We start from the raw sequence: 19,493 nt of genomic DNA on the forward strand, positions 1-19,493 counted from the left end.
CACAGGAATGTAAAACTCAGTTCAAAATACTGTAAACTGACTCATTTTCGTGAGGTTATTAAAAAAAACTTGAGCACATGCTTAATTTTCTTAAGGCTTCCAACAACAATAGGAAAGTCTTTCAAATGGAGCCATGTGTGTGGAAGATCTGTCTAGAATCCAATTCCTTCCTTAATTTTCCTTAGTTAGCCTAAGGATATTTCTTTTGTTTCATTGAACTTGGAGGCAAAGAAAATTGTTGGACTAGAGAAATGGTTCTGATAGGTAGAATCAATTGGTGGTCACCCCCTCCCCCCAATAACTTGCCTGCCTTTCTATGTCTAGGTCTTGATTGTATCAGTGTGCATTTGGCTTCAGGTATGTTGAACCCCAAGGCATGGAAGGTTGAGGGAATGTGTAAACAAAGAAGTGAGATGTTTATTGTTAGAATGAGGAGAACTGTTATTAGTCCTGTGCTTGAGCCCTTTATTTCAAGAGGGAAGAATTTAGAAGCTGAGCGAGTGAGTGGCATTTACATGGGTGGAGATGAGAGACTCTTTTATGAAATACTTGCAGTCTTCCTGTTGTCATCTCTCATTTTAAACTTGCCTTTGGGAGTATTTAAACCCCATGGGAAATAATCTGTGAGCCAATCTCAAATACCACCAATACATGGAGAAACAAACAAAACAGAAAAGTTTCAGAAAGTGTGAGTTGATAGATGCATTCACTAGCTGGATTTTAGTAAACATTTCACTGTGTGTACACACATAATCAAAGTCACATCATGCACCATGAGCTTGTATATTTTATTTGTCAAGTCTGCCTCAAGGAAGCTGGGAATTGTGAAAAGAGAGTCAGTAGACAGAAAGATCTATACAATGTTATATATATATATATATATATATATATATATATATCCATCACTTTCCTTACTTAGCATATATTTGAAACTTACTCTCTTAGACTTCATTTCATATTATATTTCACAAGTGTAATGGAATTCTGATTTTTCAATGGAAATAATACTAATAGTAAAAAGTCTACCTCATGCTTGTGTCTTATGCCTGTAAACCCAATTACCTAACAGGCTGAGATATGGAGGATCACATTTGAGGTTAAAAAAGTTTGCTGGACTCTATCTCCAAAATGACTAGAGGAAGCAGGGCTGGAGGTATGGCTAAAGGCAATACCGACACTACCTTAGAGCGTGTGCCCACTAAGCAAAAGGCTGAGTTCAAGCTCCACTATTGCCAAATCAAAAGAAAAAAAAGTCATTCTGCAATCTGCAGGGTGGAATTGCAAAGTGTGGATTTCAAATATAGGGCCTGGGTGGGTGGAGTAGGCAGAAGGTAGGAGCTGGGCTGCGTGTGGATTTGATCAATGTTTAAGCTGAGACTGAAAGAGAACTATTGTTCGACCAGGGAGGGTAGGTGAAGCGTACTTTGGCACTGAACGTGGCTCATGGCACCCTGGAATAAGCATGTGGTTAGAGATGTCTCTGAGACAAATAAACCAGGGACAGATCTCAAGTGTCTGTTGTAGTGAGGAGCCTGCTTTCTCTTCTGAGAGCAATGGGTGCTAAGGTGGTTACACAGAAGGATTTGCATACATTTTTTCTCCCCAGAAAAGTCATGGCAAAGATCTAGGTGGAAAAAAACCTGTTTGGAAGATGGTAGAAGTGATTTTTGGTAAAAGGAACAATCTCTTGCAAGTTCCCTGTCTCTCAGAGAGCTCTGGAAGAATTTAGATGGCCTCTTTGTAGATCTGAGAAAGGAGGGTGAGATGAGATATAATTTTAGCTTGGAAATCATCTTCTTTTCAGCACATTATGTTATTAACCTTATTCAAATCTTTGGACTCCATCTTCTCTTAACAAAACCGTTGCTTTTCTTCAACTGTGGTGTATTGTGTGGCACTGTGTGCAGCCAATGATCACTTAGCACATTTTCAATCTGCAGGATGTTGATGGGTTGTTTTGTAGGTACACCATGATGCAAATCTTCTTAGTCCCAGTTGTCCCAGGAAGATTCAAGGCCTGCATCTCACCCATTCGTTCCTGCTTCCTCGCTTTTGTGAGGTGATAGCGAGGTAACCTTTGATTCTTACCCGTGTTTTCACTCTTCTCTCTAAGGCTGGTTTCCAGTTTGGCCCTACCCTTCTTTGGAGTAAATTATTGGTTGCTGAGTTCTTTATTTTCTGCATGGTAATTGTTTACATCTCACATTTCCAAGTGTAGAATTGATCTGTTTCAGTGTTCAGATGTTGGAACCTGAGGTTCTGTAGAGTTAGCTAATCAGTCAACTGATGGGGACAAATACTGGAAACTCTGTAGGCCTCATTCTCCTCAAAGGTTCCGCCACTGACTTTGCAACTTATTTATGCTTTCAGAACATAACATCTCACATACAAAATGATTATATTGCTGCTTATTTAAAAAGATTTATAGGGACATGAAATTGGACAAAGCATGAATTATGTAAGAGATCTAGCCCAGAGTTAGTTGTTCCTTAATGGAGTGAAAATGGACCACATTGCTGGCGGCTGGTCTTTGAGCAAAGTCAACTTTGCAGTGGTCAAAGGGTTCTGGGATTTGACCCTTTAGCAAGTGGACTTCATCAATATATCTCTCAGAAGAGCAGGGTACTCTGCTAAGACCCGGCAATGGAACAAAATGGTAATAGACTCGCTGTGTAGAGTAAGCCTTTCTTACAATTGGAGGCAAGAATAAACACTGTAATAAGTAGACTTTAAACATAAAAAACAGAAAATAGCAGGTGTGTTTGAACCTCTTGTACAGGAAACCTCTGTCTTGCTCTTAAAGTTCTCAGGATCCTGAATCGTCATTGGCTGTTAAATAAGTGACTATAGGAATGTCAGGGTGATCGTGGATCGATTTGGGGCTGGGGAAAATGTGCTTTCAGTCCTAGCTCTGCTACCTTTTTTTGTTGTGTAACTTGTGTGACTTGAATATAGCTATTCAAAGCTTAGCCCTTCAACTTCTGTGAGGAAAATTGAGACCAATTGCAATTGTTGAGTTTAATGAAGGTGGCCAAACAAGTTAGTGTATCTATAAATAATGATACAAGTAAACTTATACAAATAAATTACTGCATAGAATTGAAGCAGTAACTGGGTAGATAAAGTGAGTCTTACAGGGATCAGACAGAAAATGGAAGCTTTGCTGGAGGAAGGAGGGGTTAGAATCTGAGGCCATATTGAGAAGTTCCATTCTACCTAAAGAGGAGAACCCACATTCCTCCTCTTTGGCATACATATATATTACCATAAGAAATGGAAATCCAGTGCTAGTAACAGTTCTTTTGGAGTTTTATATGATGTATCCAAAATTTCAAACGTTGACAACAAATTCTAACTCAAACAATGATAATGACATGTGGGCTAAATAAAACGTATCTCCGGGCTAGTATTGGTTCTTGAACCCCCAATGTGTGTCCTTTGCTTGAAGAATGTCTCATGCTTCACTCAGGCATGATGTGACCCGAGAGTCACTCAGGACTCAGTGTAGACCTGGTAGGTGTTTGGAATTTTCTCAGAGGATCATGGGCTCCCTGGGAAGTTGTAGGTGGGAGAGATCTTTCAGGGCAGGGAAGCTGTTCCTTAAAGCAAGATGTAGCCCTGAAATTTATACTAGGAGGAGGAGAGAAGGGAGAAGGTGAAGGACCATGGGTCTATGGCCCGTTGTTCCTAGGTCCTTGTTCCAGCTTTCTCATTTCCTTATTTCACTTCCATGACTCAATGGTGAAGAAATGATTGACTTTGTTTTAAAGACAGGAAACGAAAGCTCAGAGACATTGACTCATTTGGGCAAGTCCCTGCACTGATCCTGGTAGATCTCAGCTGGAACTCCAGGTCTCCGGACCCCAGCCTCTGCTCTGTGAAACACCAAGTGTTCATTAGGGGCTGGTTCCCCATTCTGTCTCTCAATACGCCACTCCCAGGGTGGATGGCAATTTCTTAGATCCTCTACCAGAGGCACCCCTTCCAACCACCTCTGAGGAAGCAGAAATGTACACTCTCGGAGACCTGGCAGACTAAATAAAGCATGTTACCAACGGGGTATCACCCACAGCGGAGCCATCTGCTTCGCAGAGCAGCTGTGAACGTCATCCACGAGGCTCCTGCAGTGCTTGTGATGGGTTTGTGCTGCTCACACAGGCCTGCCATCAGCTGCAGGTACAAATTGAGGTTCATGACCTCAGCCACTGCCAGAGATGTGATTCTCTTTGTGTTTCCGGCAGGGAATCTGGTTCTGATTGCAAGCGATTGCTAGGTGTCGGTGGTGGACTTGTAATTCTAGTCTACATGGTCACCTTTGCCTGGGGCTGCAGCTAAAGCTGTGGGAGTTTGGCTGGTCTTGCAGGGTACCAACAGGGGAAGGTGATGGGAGTTCTGTGTTGCTCTTCAGGCTGATATTCTCATCTGAGCTCCAGCCTGGCGTCCATTTCTTGGTCCTGACCATCAGCCAGTCTTCTTTGAGCACTCATTGGGAAGAACATTCTACTGCATTCTACTCCACTCTGATATAAAGGAGATTTCTAGGTTCCTTCTGCCGTCTTATGACTCTGAGGCTCAAGGAAACCTCACAAGTGTCTAGATCTACCATGCAGATGTTCCTTTACCTTCTAGACCATTCTGAATTTGGACTTGAATAGTCTTGTTGCCCCCTCCCCCACCTCCCCCACCTGCTCTGCCGATTCTTAGGTTTTCTAAACCCATCAGCATTCAATTTCTTCAGTTCCCTTCTCTGCTTGCTCTCATGGACATAAGCTTTGAGTAGAGAGTCCAAAGAATGCTCTGTCCTCTCTACACATCCATCTACCGCTGGCTTGTGTTAGAGGGCCCACCTTTAAAGAGGGTCAGCTTTCCATTGGGTCTTCTCTTCCTGACACCAATGAACATCTTGTGACCTACTGGTTGCTTAAATGTAGGGAAAGAATCAAAGGGCACAGGAAATTTCTTGGATCACAGAACAAAATAAAACCAAATAGAAACCTCATATTTCAAAATACGGATTCTTTCACCTTATTAGTTGCTTGATGTTGGAAGTATCTGGCCTGAAGTCAGGCAGTGCTGACTTGTCAACTGAGATACAAACTGGAAATCATTCCTTCTATATGATGGCATGCTGTGAGAGCCATCAAGGACAAAAGGGTGTAAGCTGCTGAAACACTGTGTCACTACCTGAGCAGATTTCCTGCTATGGGATAACACGGTGTTTCCCCACGTGTGCATTTGAGAGGCTCCTGAGTTTACCCCCAAGCTCAGTAATTTCCTGGAAGCTCTCACAGAATTCAGAAAATCGACTACACTTATGGTTATAACTTATTATAGAACAGTAGACCAAATGTTGGGATCTCCCCATATTCTTGAATTCTTTTTTTCTTCAATATATATATTTTTATTGTGAAAATACCATACAGAGGGGTTACAATTACATGGGCAAGGTAATGAGTATATTTCTTATCAAGCATTGTTGCCTCCTCCTTTGTTTCCCCTTCCCATCCCTTCCCATTCCCCCCTGCCCCCTCCCCCATGCTTCCTCCTTCCCCCCTACCCCCTCCCCCCCGCCAAAGTTGTAAAGCTCGTTTTTCGACATAACGTCTTGTACATCTTATTGTTGCAATGGGTCCACCTGTATCCCGATTTAAACAATTTGTTTTTTCCCTTCTACTCCACAAATTATACCAACATCAAATACAGTGAAAACAGGGGTTATACAGTGGGGGAGGGACATACAAAGCAACAAAGAAATCATCTTATAAATGTGTTAGAAACAATAGCAAGAAAGAAAAACCATTTGAGTCCTTGGGGTTCATTTCACCTAACATCAACTTATCTGACTGTTTCTGCTTGTCTCAGACATATACTAGTTATTGCAAATAAGGGAAACCATGGGACCTATGTTTCTTTGCTCCTGGCTTACTTCACTTAATATAATTTTTTTCCAAGTCTTTTCATTTCCTAACAAATGTGGCAATGTCATTCTTTCTGATGGAGGCATCAAATTCCATTGTGTATATATACCATATTTTCTTAATCCATTCATCTACTGAGGGGCATCTGGGTTGGTTCCATATCTTAGCTATGGTAAATAATGCTGCAATAAACATAGTTGTGCTGGTAGTTTTAGTCTGGTCTTGTTTGTGATCATTCTGGTAAAAATGCCCAAAAGTGGGATTGCTGGGTCATAGGGGAGCTCTATGTGGAGTCTTTTGAGGAACCTTCATACTGCTTTCCAAAGTGACTGAACAAGTTTACACTCCTACCAACAACGCAGTAGGGTTCCCTTCTGGCCACATCCCCTCCAGCATCTGTTGTTATTAGAGTTCTTGATTATAGCCATTCTAACTGGGGTGAGGTGGAATCTCAATGTTGTTTTGATTTGCATTTCTTTCCCCCGTATTCTTATTTTATTTTATTTTTTGGTCGGTCATGGGGTTGAACTCTGGGCCTGGGCATTGTCCCTGTGCTCTACAGCTCAAGGCGAGCACTCTACCACGTAAGCCACAGTGCCACTTCCTCCCCGTATTCTTATGTGGAAATATTTACCCACCTGCAGAGGTATTAGGTCATGAGAATGGGTACCTTTTGGGCAGGATTAGTGCCTTATTTATAGCATCTCTGCTCCTTCCTCCATATGAGAACTTTGGGGAAAAAAAACTTCCTGTGAACCAGGGGACAAGGACTCATCAGACTCTGAATCCAGATAGTGCTGTGACCTGGATTTCCCAGCCTTGAACACTACTCAGCTTATGAGTATTCTAGCCCAAATGGGCTGGAACATTCAGTGGAAGCACACAGGTCAGAGTCAGAAGAGAGAGGTGCTCAGGCCAGAGAGATCCAAGTATGAGCTTTTGGATGTCCCTGACTGGAGGTGGTCTCAGTCAGACAGCACTTACTGGTTTCCGTAGCAGGGTGAGGCATCATGGAGGCCTGAGCACAGGTACGCTCACCTGTGCCTTGGTGTCAGGGTTCTTATTGGAGTTGGTGATGCTGGACAGCATTGACAACCCCTGTAGCTGACTTTCAGAGATCACGTGTCCTCTGGTCCTGCATCATCAGTCACATTGTGAGCACAGAGCAATTACCTAGTCCAGACCACAGGCCCACTTCCAGCTCTTGAGTATTTTTTAAGGAGGCTCTCATTTCATGTTGCAGCTTGGGGTTTGATCTTCCTCCTTCTGCTTCCCCGAGTGTGGCTGAGTATGACAGGGTGTGTGCCACTGAGCCCAGATATTGCATTTCTCCTGTGGTGGGAATAACATGGGTGTATCACTTGCCTAGCTCTTGGTTGAAGTGCTGTTTCATGCACTTGTATGCTCTGATAGACCTTGAACCCCTATTTCTGGTTCACCACCTCTTAATAGTTACAAGGATAGGTTTGAGCCATGACCAAGTCTGCTTCCACCATTACTTTGTCCATGGAAAGTCTACAATATCAACTCATTCCGCAAAATTCCTTCTCTCTCCTCCCTTCCTTCCCCTTCTTTTGTTCTTTCTATCCTATGATGGTTACTGAGCCTAAAGCTACGTGTAGTGTGCACGCTGGTAGGTTCTCTACCTTTAAAGTCGACTCCCACAGTCAGAACATTTTCATTTTTTAGTAACTTTTTGTCTTTCTTCTTCCTTTTCATTCTCTTCTTTTTTCTTTCCAAGGTAGACAACCATTTTGCTCTTGAAACTTTCTCGTTCTCACTCTCTTCCGACTCCACCGAGGCAAGCCACAGTCCTTCTGAGCATCTCTTGCACCTGCACTAGCTTCAGCCCTCACTGTCCAGGTCTCTGTGGAGGTCAGTCTAATCCCTCACTTGGAGCCTATAACTGGCCTCTTTAGCACCAGTCTTTTTACTCTAGTCAACCTTATTCATCTCCCAATTGCATCAGCCAGATCTTGTCCTCAGCTGACAAGCCTTTACCCACAGTGCTTACGCTGCCTTTGCTTAGTTTCTGGCGTCTTTCCATGTCACTTCTTTCCATCTTCTGAACACAATTATTCACACCTCTGGGAAGATTCTCTCTCCATCTGGGTTATCTGTTCTTTCCTTGCAGGCTCTCTCTAAAGGCCTCTCTCTGTGCCATTATCTTCTAGTCACCGGCACAGGATCCTCCCTCTTGGCTCAACTAAAATGTCCCCTCCTTGGGGAAGTCCTCAGGACTGTCCCTGGATGATTCCGCCGTGCCTTAGACTGTCTGGTGCTGGAGTTCTGCGTGCATTGGATCAGATGTTATTAAGCCTGGGCCTGACACGTGAAAGACACTCGATAAATACTGGTTGACCTCCCACACAGTGAACAAATAACAGAATCTGCAGACCATCTGATGACTCTGTGTATTTTGCCCTGGGTCCTATGCAGGTTGATTCTCAAATACTGCAGATCACATTTCAGACTCTCACGGTTTTTAACTTTATGTGGAAAATTTAAATACTTCATTTAAATTTTAATCCTCACACAGTTTCTTCTCTACTCCTCCCACTGTTTTTTGGTCCCCGCATAGATCATTTTTTTCCCCTTCCTGGCTGAGAGCCCTGCTCAGAAATCAGCGCCATCATTTGATCATGTAATACCCAGCCATAAAGCAAATCAAACACTCCTGGCAGCTTATGCTTTATGAGAAGATATTTATTATGTTTGAGCTCTGCTTTGGAAGCTGTTATCACTTCCTCGCTGTCTTTTAATAGTGTGTTAGTTTTCCATGATTGCTTTTGCTGCTGCAAGGAAGTTCCAGGGGTCTCAGATTCTGCCATCTGGTGGTGAGGTGGAATGACAGCTAGTTCTTCAGTAAAAGTTATCGAAAGCTAAACACACTTGCAGACACAGAGAACTGCAGACACAGAGAACTGCAGACACAGAGAACTGCAAACACAGAGAAGGAAAAACATACAAACAAACAAAAACGATGCTAATTTTAGAGTGCTTGCTCCATGATATTAAATGTGAGAGGAATGTGTCAGATAAGCTCACCAACTCTTCATAGAGAACTCAAAAAGTCAACATAGAAGAGAGTTGACATTTAGGGGATTTGTACCCAGAAGAACCCAACCTTCTGGAAAAGTCAGATTCATCTCAAACTCTCCATCACTTGTTCATAGATGGACAAATGATAGGTCAAATGATAGGATGCTGCTTTGAACAGAAATTCTTTTGGTATCTCACAGGAATGCAGCCTTTAGGAGGAGTATGTAAACAGAAGCCAAAGCTCCACAGAAAAAGGAACATTTGATGCCTAAACTCATGTTTTTCTATGGACTATTTCAGTGACTAATTGCTTCTCACTGTTCTGTAATCACTGGAGTGCACTTTCTCTCTGTCTCTGTCTCCTGTCTCTGCCTCTCTCTCTGTCACTCTTGATCTTTCCCCTGAGTCTTCCTGGAAGGGGAAGTATGGCTGACTCCTGTATCCTAGGATGCTAACATACCAGATATAAAACAAAGTATATCATGATTCAAGGAAAGAATCAGTGCAATTAGAGGTGATCAAAGCCACCTTGACTCACTGGGGAGCGCTGAGCATCCTCCTCTGAGAGTGACCGCATTAAGGCTGGAAGGCTACCTGTGGGATGCTGCAAAGAGTCCTCCAGCTTCAGAGGAGATCTGGGTAAGGTATCCGAGGCAGTGTTCTCCTACTAGCAAGCTGTAATGAGTTTCAATGTGCTGTGAAACTGATCTCTGAACTCAGAGGGAAGCCCAGAGAACATGGAGGTGGTTCCGTTTCCTGGCACAATATTCCACTGAACATGAGGCAAGAAGGACACACAAACTGCAAACTCTTCTAGTCTGAGAAGCCAGTGTTCTATGCCTGAGTGCTTTCTGTCTCTTTTCACATAGCAGCATGGCGTAGTCCATAGATTATTCTGACAACTTTTCTATGGGCTGTCCAGATGATAGAGGAGACTCTAAACGAGTACCTCAATTAAAGAATTAGGATGAGGTTTTGAATCTACCTTAAAATGTGTAGGAACAGCAGTAAGGGAAGCAGGGCATAGAAATGTTTTCTCTTGGGATTAATTTGTGCATCAGACTAAAATGGCCTCCTATACATTCTTTCTTTGCTCCACCTTCTTGTGTCATAGTCCTTTTACTTCAGTCCCTAGACACAGAGGGCATTTTCTTAATCTTGCCAGGTGACTGGCTTTGATTGGCTGCATGAGAGCGGCCACGTTGCAAGCCCAGGATTGTGCACAGCGGCGTGGTTCTCATCCCTTGTACACGAGCAGACCCCAAGTGCAGCTGGTGTCAGAATGAGAGATGCTAGAGTCGATCTGAACCTGACTGCAGCTGCTCCAGCCACGTGGATGACCTGTGGGCCTGTGAGTGAGAATATTTATTGTTGTGAGCCACTGAGATTTTGACATTTTCAAAGCACGCACTAGTGCATCCATGTTAATGAATGTACTCCAGGAGAAAGCATTAGGACCAATAACAGAAGTGATAGAGAACAGATTGACTCATATTCAACACTCGCTCCATTTTCTGTCTTGGCTATGCAAGGAATATAACCATGATCCATACAAGCAAGAAGGGAGCCCTTCATTTTGTTGAGCATATCGACAGATTGGGACACGGAAGCTTGGAGCTAGAGTGGCACTTCAGGAGGGTTGCTTTGTACAACAAAGGGTGGAGGATGTATAGTTTTGAGAGCAGCCCAGAATGGCAGAGAGAGACAAGGCAAAACTAGAAAAGAATGAGTGAAATAGTAAAAGATGATTGATATGGATGGAATTTGGTTTGTGAAAAAATTTTATGTTGAATCCCTAACCCCCAGTATGTGCCAAGGAGGTACTAAACTTCAATGATGTGATTAAGAGTGGGTTTGAGGGGCTGGGAAGGTGGCTCAGTGGTAGAGCGCTTGTCTCACCTGCATGAGGCCCTGGGTTTGATTCCTCAGCGCCACATAAACAGAAAAAGCCAGAAGTGGCTCTGTGGCTCAAGTGGTAGAGTTCTAGCCTTGAGCTGAAGAGCTGAGGGACAGCACCCAGGCCCAGAGTTCAAGCCCTACAACAGACAAAGACAAAAAAAGAGTGGGTTTGAATCCAATAGACTTAGTGGCCTTATGAGGATGATGGAGGAAGAGGGAGAGGAAAAGAGAAGAGAGAAGCAGGAGAGAGAAGAAGGGCAGAAGACAGAGAGAAAATGATAGAGGGAAAAGAGGGAGAAAAAGAGAGGGAGAAAGGGAGAAGAAAAGAGAGGGAGCAGGAGAGGGAAGGGAGGAGGGAGAGGGAGGGTCAGAATCTTTCCTCTTGTATACTCAGAAGAAAGACCATGTAGTACACAAATGGCAGTGGCAAGGCCACTGCGAGACTGGAAGAGATGTTTTTCCAGGAATCACAGCAGCCCCACCTTGATCTTGGACTTTTCAGGTCTGGAACAGTAAAAGAAAAAATAATCTGTTGTTTAAGTTACCCAGTCTGTGGTATTGTGCTGTGGTAGCCAGAGAAGACTATAGAAATGACACCGTGAGGCTACAAAAATGTCCCTTTACCAGGGAGCCAGCAGAGAGATGAGGAGAAGTCATGCATTTCCAGGTTCCTCTTACTCCGCTCACTCCCTCTTCTTGAAGAGTGTAGGTATTTAGTCAATAATACCAAGGTTTCAGCTACCATGTCATTGACCACAGTTGTTCCTTTTTGGGGGGTGGGCAATTGTGGGGCAGGAACTCAGGGCCTGGGGGCTGTCCCTGAGCTTTTGTGCTCATGGCTAGCAGCTTGAGCCACAGCTCCACTTCTGGCTTTTTGTAGGTTAAGTGGAGATGAGGGTCTCTGGACTTTTCTGCCCAGGCTGGGTTTGAACCCCCATCCTCAGATCTCAGCCTCTTGGCTAGCTAGGACTACAAGCACAAGCCATTGCACCCATCCTGCAATTCTTTTACACCAATGTAATGATGATGTGTATGATCAGATATAGTAAAGAAAATAATGGAAAAAATGACATTGTAAGGTCAACTGACCTTACAAATGACATTTAAGGTCAGCCCTCAATGAGCTTGCCTCTCACTCCTCTTACTAAGAACATGGGGACTTCCAGCTCCCTGGCTTGCTAGGGTTGGGGCAGGGCCCAAGGAAGCACAGGAGGCATAATTTGGGCTGTACCAAGTCATCGATCTAATTTATGTGGCTGCCTCATGTTGGATACCAGTGATGTCCAGGAAAGCCCAATCATGTATGTGGAATTCTGGAGTAGAAACCACTGCAGCTGGGGCTGAGTGCATGCTGCCCTGCCTCACCCTCCCTTTGCAATGGGTCAGAAAGGCCACCCACTTTCCTGTCTGTCAGTGGGACCACCCCGTGACACAAGCTAAGCATTCTCTGTGTCATGCTTAGAAGAAACATAATGCTTCTGTCATTCAGGTCTGGTCTTTACATGTAATTGAAACTTATGAAGTATATACTATGTTAACTTGAGAAAGTGTGACTTTCCAAAGAGTATCTTGAAAATTCTATTTTAGTGTTCCAAAGATGAATAACCAATGTGTCTTCTTTCCCTTTGTGTCTCTGCTCTGAGAGGCCTAATCACACACATTCCTCTACCTTCCTGCCAAGGCAGATGGATGCCTTTGATTGATGAAAGGGAAAGTTGTGTTCATGGCCTGCTCAGCTAACGGCGCATTAACCTTCAAATGACCTCTGCCATTACTATGGTGTCTGTACCACTTTATGTTGCCTAGTACATTCTTGGGACGCACTTGGAATGACCTGAAACTTGTTCTAGTTAGCCTGGGACTTTTAGTTTTAATATTGAAAGTCTCATGTCCAGGAAACTACTCAAACCAGGGAATCCAAACAGCTGATTATCTCTATGTACAAAATCCATATTTATTATTAAGGAAGATGATGGTTTGTTTGATGTGAAACAGTCTCTATAGAAATTGTTAGTCTTTGGAACGAATGATACTGCGCTTGAATTTTCATACATGTTTCAATTATGACTTCTGAAATTCATAACAGTGCTTTTTCTTAGCCAGCAAGTAATTAGCTCATAAAGTCTGATTTCAACTAGCACATGATTATCCCTCACAAAGGAAGAATAAACAGAGCCCAGATTCATACATTTGCTAATTGTTTGTTCTGGCCCTTTGGACTTTGGCCATAGCAACTGTGAGACTTCAAAGGACTCAAGAAGTGGTTGGCTATAGTATTAAAGTAGGAGAAAGAAAGACACTCTTTAAATCTATTCAAGTCTTATGTTGATGGTTTTAGACTGTAAGACATTGCATCGCATGAGAAGCACAGAGGTTCTCAGGAATAATATGTAGTAGATAGAAATCTCGGCTATAATATTTGACTAAAAATAGTGGGGAGCATGCAACCAGGATTAAGGAGATGAGATATCCAGGTTCTGCCACTAATTGTCTGTCATTCTAAAAGCAAAATCTTGCATCTGCTAAAGGGTTGATGAATACTCTTCAGACTGGTGACAACGGGTAGGGATTTATTTTGGTCAAACATTATCATTTCTTATCCAGATCATTAAGCCCTGTTATAAAATTGCCCTGTGAGAGAACGTCTTCCATCTTTGCCAAACATACTTCGGCTTTGCCTCAATCCTTGACTGAGCCTGGATGCTCAATCCCATCCTGAGTGTTGCGATTACAAATGTGAGCCAGAAGACTTAGCCTTCATATCATTTTCTTGGACAATACTTGTTACATCTTAATGGCTACACTACTTACCCAGACATTACATGAAAAGGTAGCTTCCAGGGAAGCAGATCTAGAGTTGGATCCCATTTCTGTGTTTCTAAGAAGCTTCCATGTGATGCCAATACTGGTGGTCTATGGGCCACATTGAATAGCAGACCCTCCAATCAACAAGTGCTGTCATTCAAGATAAAATTAATTTCCCTCTGTGTATATGTGCCCTCAAGATGTCTGTAGACTGGCTCTGGAGATCAGTCTGCTTATCCTAAAATAATCATCATATATATGTATCAGTATTTCATTAAATTTTACATTGTCTGAAGCCTACCATTGGCTCTAGAAAGATTGAGAGAAAAGTGAGCCAGACCAGATCAATGTTTTAATCAATCTTATCCACTATAAATTTCTTCAAGGAAAAGTTCTCTTTTTCCCCACTCTGGATTTAGTTTATAAGAGAGAAATAATTTGAAATACTAAGTCATATTTCCTTACATTTGGCTTTCATTAGACAGAGACAGATTCCAAGAACTTAAGTTGATATACTAATTATTTGCACTTGTACTTCTCTTTCAACTTTAGCCAAGTTTGTTCCTCCAGGCATAATTGAATTTAATTCAGCACATAGCAGAGAATAGATGTTTCATTAGTGAGTTGACATGGATGGCTTTTATAACAATTCTTTCAGATAAGGAAACATATTGGCATTAATGTTCTAGAAAGGTGATGTGTCAGCCCAAGGTCACACAGTGAAGTAGGAGAAGCCCTGATGTTAGTGGAGTATCAGCTGGCTCTCAGTGCTGCAGAGGATTTGAATTCATTTCTCCTGTGACACGGAGAAGGAATAGTACACAGTCCTAAACCATGTAGAGCCATCACCAAGCTCAAATATGAAAAGGCATATATGAAATCACTTGATGGCCTTTATTCCAGTTTGCTTTCTTTGTCAATATTATATAACCTCCAATGTACACTCATCTAGAAATCAGTGCTTTCTGCACAGATGTATGCACATAAATGAGTCAATCACAAGGGACCCCAGACACTTTCCTATTGAGTGTAAATCAAGTAGTAAATAGTCCTATTGCTATTAAATTAAAAACTTGAGATTCAATGTTATTTACTCCTTTGGAAAGCAATAGACAGACTTCCTCTGACCATTCTAATAACCTTTAATTTTTCTTTCTCAATTCGGAAAGACAATTTGTGGAAAAATTGCAAGTCTTGGATCAGTTTGCCTCTTGTTTGGATATGAACCGTTATATGAACTGTCGGCCCCAGCACCAGCATTACCTTTTCCTATGCTCTTCCCTACACTGCAGAATTTGGAAGACTGAGGACGACATTTCCTTTCCTGCTTGCCAGTCTGATTCCAGTTTAACTTCCTCTAATGCACTTACATGAAACAGAATGAAGAAGGCAAGTAGGAAGAGCCCCTTTCCTCTCTTCCTATTGGCAGCAGTCACCTGTGTGATTTGGGTGCTGAGAGATTCTTGGTGGTGGACTCTCCCTCCCACCCTCAATCATTTCTCACTGGAAGATTGGAGGAGGTACCGCTTTAATATTTTCTCCCAGATCATGAGACTCAGGATAATCCTTATACTCCAGCTACAGTGGTAATCCAGAAGGCTGGTGCTAGGCAGACTACCTTTCCTTCTCCTCACCCCCAACCACTCCTTTCTTGGATCCTTGGCTGGGTTTTGTATACTTCTGGTGCCTAATTAAAGGTACTCAGCCTATTTTTCCCCCATTTGAAACATCTAGACTGTTTTTGAATTGCTTCACGAATTCCTGCTGACCTGTTCTGAGATCTTGGGCAACCTATTTGAATGCTTTGAGCCTCAATTTCCTCATCTGTGAATGGACGCATGTCATTTACCCGGTAAAGACTGAACACAAAATGCACACAAATTGTCCAACACTAAATGGAAGTCCAGGGCTGTTTTATTTTTAGTCTCTTTCCTCTGGCCCCAAAAGGCTCACTGTCTTCTTTTAGGATCTGGGTTCTGCCCTCCCCCCGCTTATGGAACTGATTAGAAATCTAGGTGCTGGGGAGCCCATTAATAGGGTGAACTCTGGATGTCTGCCAGTTTTGACTGGATTTGGTACTGTCTCCAGCCTCACTTTTTGATACAAAATCATCATCTGGATTTCATGGCAAGGATGATGGATTTCTATCAGGATTTTTATAATTACTAGCTTAGAATGCTGTCCTGAGAGAGTCCATCGATGCTTTCCTTATGCACAAAGCTCAAAGTCATTTTTAACTCTGATTCATTTGTCTTGTTCCTAAATGTAGCAAGTACGTTCCTGGCCAAAGTGAAAGTCTTCCAAAAGGAAAGTGGTCTTTTTATAAGTCCTCATCTACTTATAGGAATCCACCTGCTGTGATGCTGGTCTGAGGATCTGAAAGAGCTGAGCAGCTGGCCCTCTTGCCTGTGGGATGCAATGGATGGAGGAAGAGGTGAGATTTGAGAGCTTGCTTACCAAGCTTTTAGAATGAGGTATTCTAATGTGTACATGGCCATTTCCCACTCAGACAGTTATTGAGTAAGTAGAAGGATCTGGTGTCTTTCCTTGGCCCATCAAAGATGATGTTTCTCATAGACCCTGCTCTTCCTTCCTCTCTCTCCCTCTCTATCTCTCCCTCCCTCCATCCCTCTTCTCCCTCTCCCTTTCTGCTTGTCTTAATGCTGATCCCTCTAGAATGGGTGCAACAGATCCTCCAAAGATTGTTGCCTAAAAACAACACAAGGCTGGGTGAGTGGACTCATTCTGGGGTTGTTTTCTGTGTGACCATGGGCAAGTAACCATTAGATTCATTTCTACAAACTTTTATTGCATGCCTAGCATGATGGGTGCTGGGATTAGAGGTGAACTTAATGGGTGTTCATGAGTTAGATAAGAGAGATAAACAAATGCTGTGGTGCTAATCGGTATCAGGGAATGATTAGCAATCCTAGAAGCAGACACCAGCTCCACTGCCTATCCAGTCAGAGCAGTAGCTTGCCAGGACTCTGAATGAGGGCATGTCAATTTTCTTCCAGGCCTGTGAGGGGACAAAATGCCTTCTAGTAAATGCTCTTATAAAGCAGAACCCAGGTACCGTAAGAGTACCAAATAGATTAGACAGCATTAACATCTGGTTTGGGAAAAGCTATCATGGTAAGCTTTTGTGAAAAGGTCACGTGTGAACTGACCCTTGCAAGGTGGAGGAAGCTTGGGGACAGGGTAAATAGAGGGGAAGGAATGCAGAGAAAGGAGAGCAGTAAGAACCAAGCTCTGAAAACCTGCCCCCTTTCTGGGATCTACTTCCTCATTTATAAAATGGGTATCTATACTGGTTATTAGTGGCTCATGCTTACAATCCTATCTACTCAGAAGGCTTAGATCTAAGGTCTGAAGCTAGTTTGGGAAACCAAATCAGAGAGACTTTTATCTCTAATTAACCAACAAAAGAACCAGAAGTGGCGGTGTGGTGCAAGTGGTAAAGTTCCAGCCTTGGGGGAAAAATCTTAGGGAGAGCATGAGGCCCCGAGTTCAAGCCCTAACACTGTACAAAATAAAATAAAATAAAATAAAATGGGCGTGGCCTTTTTTTCTAGAGTTGTGGTAAAAATTAAATCTATTGAACTTGAAAAGGACTTGGGAAAATATCTGGTCTCAGTAAACATTCAACAAATGCTGGCCTTTATTCTTGTATTTCATTGGTTCTAAGATGCAGACTTTCATTCTTCTGTAAGCATGCCATCTCTAAACTCTAGATATGAAGTACAGTCTCCACTAAGTAGGCAGCAGACATTTTTTCCATGACCTTGGGTGTGGCTGGCTAATCTGTTCTGATTTCAATTATATGATTTGCTGTTTTTAAAAAAAGTTATTTTATTGTAACGATGCTGTACAGAGAGGTTACAGTTACATGAGTAAGGTGGATGCTGAATTTTGTTTTCTTTAAAAAAGTCTGAAAAGAGTATGTACACTTGGGTACAATTGGGTATTGGCTCCCAAAGCTATTATTGAAGGCTTGGATACAGAGTAGTGATACAGAGAAATTAGTGAAGCAAGTATTTATTGGTGAGATATTTTCTTGAAAAGCCCAAAAGTCAAGTGCTTACAGGCTCTCAGAAGAGAGTCACCTATGAGAGATAATTCTGGGCTTCCTTTCCATAATATGATATATGCAAGGAGACTGCCTGTGATAAGTAAGCATGGAAAGATATGCTAACATAAATCGCCAAACTCCTCAAAGCCAATGAAAGCAAGAATATGACCAACTCTTATGTCCCATAGGGCTCTGTGGCATCATTTATTTGGCAGATACTTTTTTTTCTTCCTTAACAGTGAACAAAACAAAGGCATAACTTAAACCAGATGGCAGGTTACAACAGATGAAATAAAATGTCCTGCGATTGCTCTCGTCTTAAAGCCTTGATGGGTGACCACTGAACATGGGGATAACATGGTCACATTTGTGGGTTAAGAAAACAGCTTGGTTCACCAAGTACCATAGCTCATGCGGTGACCCCTAGCTCTTTGGGAGGTAGAGATAGGAGGATTGCAGTTCCAGGGTACCACAGGCAATAGCAAGATGCCATCCCAACCAATACAGCTGGGTGTGGTGGACCACACCTGTCACCCCAGCTACTTTGAAGGCCATGAATAGGGGGATCAGTGTAGGCTAGCCTTGGCAACAGCTTAAGATTCTACCCCCCAAAACTATAACTACTAGAAGACTGGAGGTAGGGAAGGCAGCTCGCCTGGTAATGCACCTGCCTAGCAAGCGTGGGGCCATGAGTTGGAACTCTGATATCACTGAAAAGAAAAAAGGAAAAGAAGAGAATAACTTTGCTATCCATTTCCCTCCTGTGATTGAGTCACACAAATGTCTCTAAGTCTGGGGTTGGGGTGTATCACTATTGTCTTTCCCTTCTAGCTTCTATGTGATACTCAGAGGCTCAACCTGCTGATTTTCCTCCAGGAAACCAGACACCAGTTCCTCCTAATGGCAAGGCAAGGCTTCAGCGCACAGCATTTGCAGATGGAGTAACAGCATCGATCTGCAGCTCCTTGAGAGCCAGGCCTCATGGAGATGTGGTCCCTGGGTGAGTGATGCCGGCTCTGTGCCTCCATGGACAGGGCCATTAGCAGATGAATATCCTCCAATGAGAGCCAGGACCAGGCAATAAGTGATTCTTTTTTTAGGGAGGGGCTCAAAGAAGTCACATTAACTCCAGTTAACTCCATTGATGCTGGGTCTTTAGGGAGCTGAGGACCATCTGGACAGGCAGCTTCTTATCTCTGTTAACGGTGTAAATTACGACCGGCTCAGATTCTGTTGTATTTTAGGTGGGGACTTCAACCTCGTCTTTCAGCCCCTATAAGATTCAGTTCCTGTCTTTATTTGATATCTTTGTTTGATATCTAATTTACAGAGCTTGATGAAGGACAAATTCAAGTAACAAATGAAACTTGCCCCATCACTTGGCTAACCTATACTACATGTTATTACATTTTCTGTCTCTTAAGATTCATTTCTTCCAATCCCTCTCCCTAGCATTAGGCTTAATGTGAAACAAAAGAATTCTGAACATATCAATAGCTCTTATATGTCAACAGGAAAGTGAGGGGAAATGCTAATATCTGAATGAGCAATACACACAAAGAGATGCTCAACACGGATAATAAGGTGGTGATCTCTCTACATTCTAGCCAGCAGACTGGCTAGAATGACGAAGGTTCACAATCTCAAGTGTTGGCAAAGGAGAGGACTTGGTAGAACAATCAGACTTTGTCAGTGGTAGTTAAAAATGGCACACATGTTTTGAATAGTCTAAGTTTCTCAAACCATGTGGAAAAAGA

The sequence above is a fragment of the Dipodomys ordii genome, unplaced genomic scaffold (genome assembly GCF_000151885.1).
Source record: "Dipodomys ordii isolate 6190 unplaced genomic scaffold, Dord_2.0 Scaffold82, whole genome shotgun sequence".
Lineage (NCBI taxonomy): Eukaryota > Metazoa > Chordata > Mammalia > Rodentia > Heteromyidae > Dipodomys > Dipodomys ordii.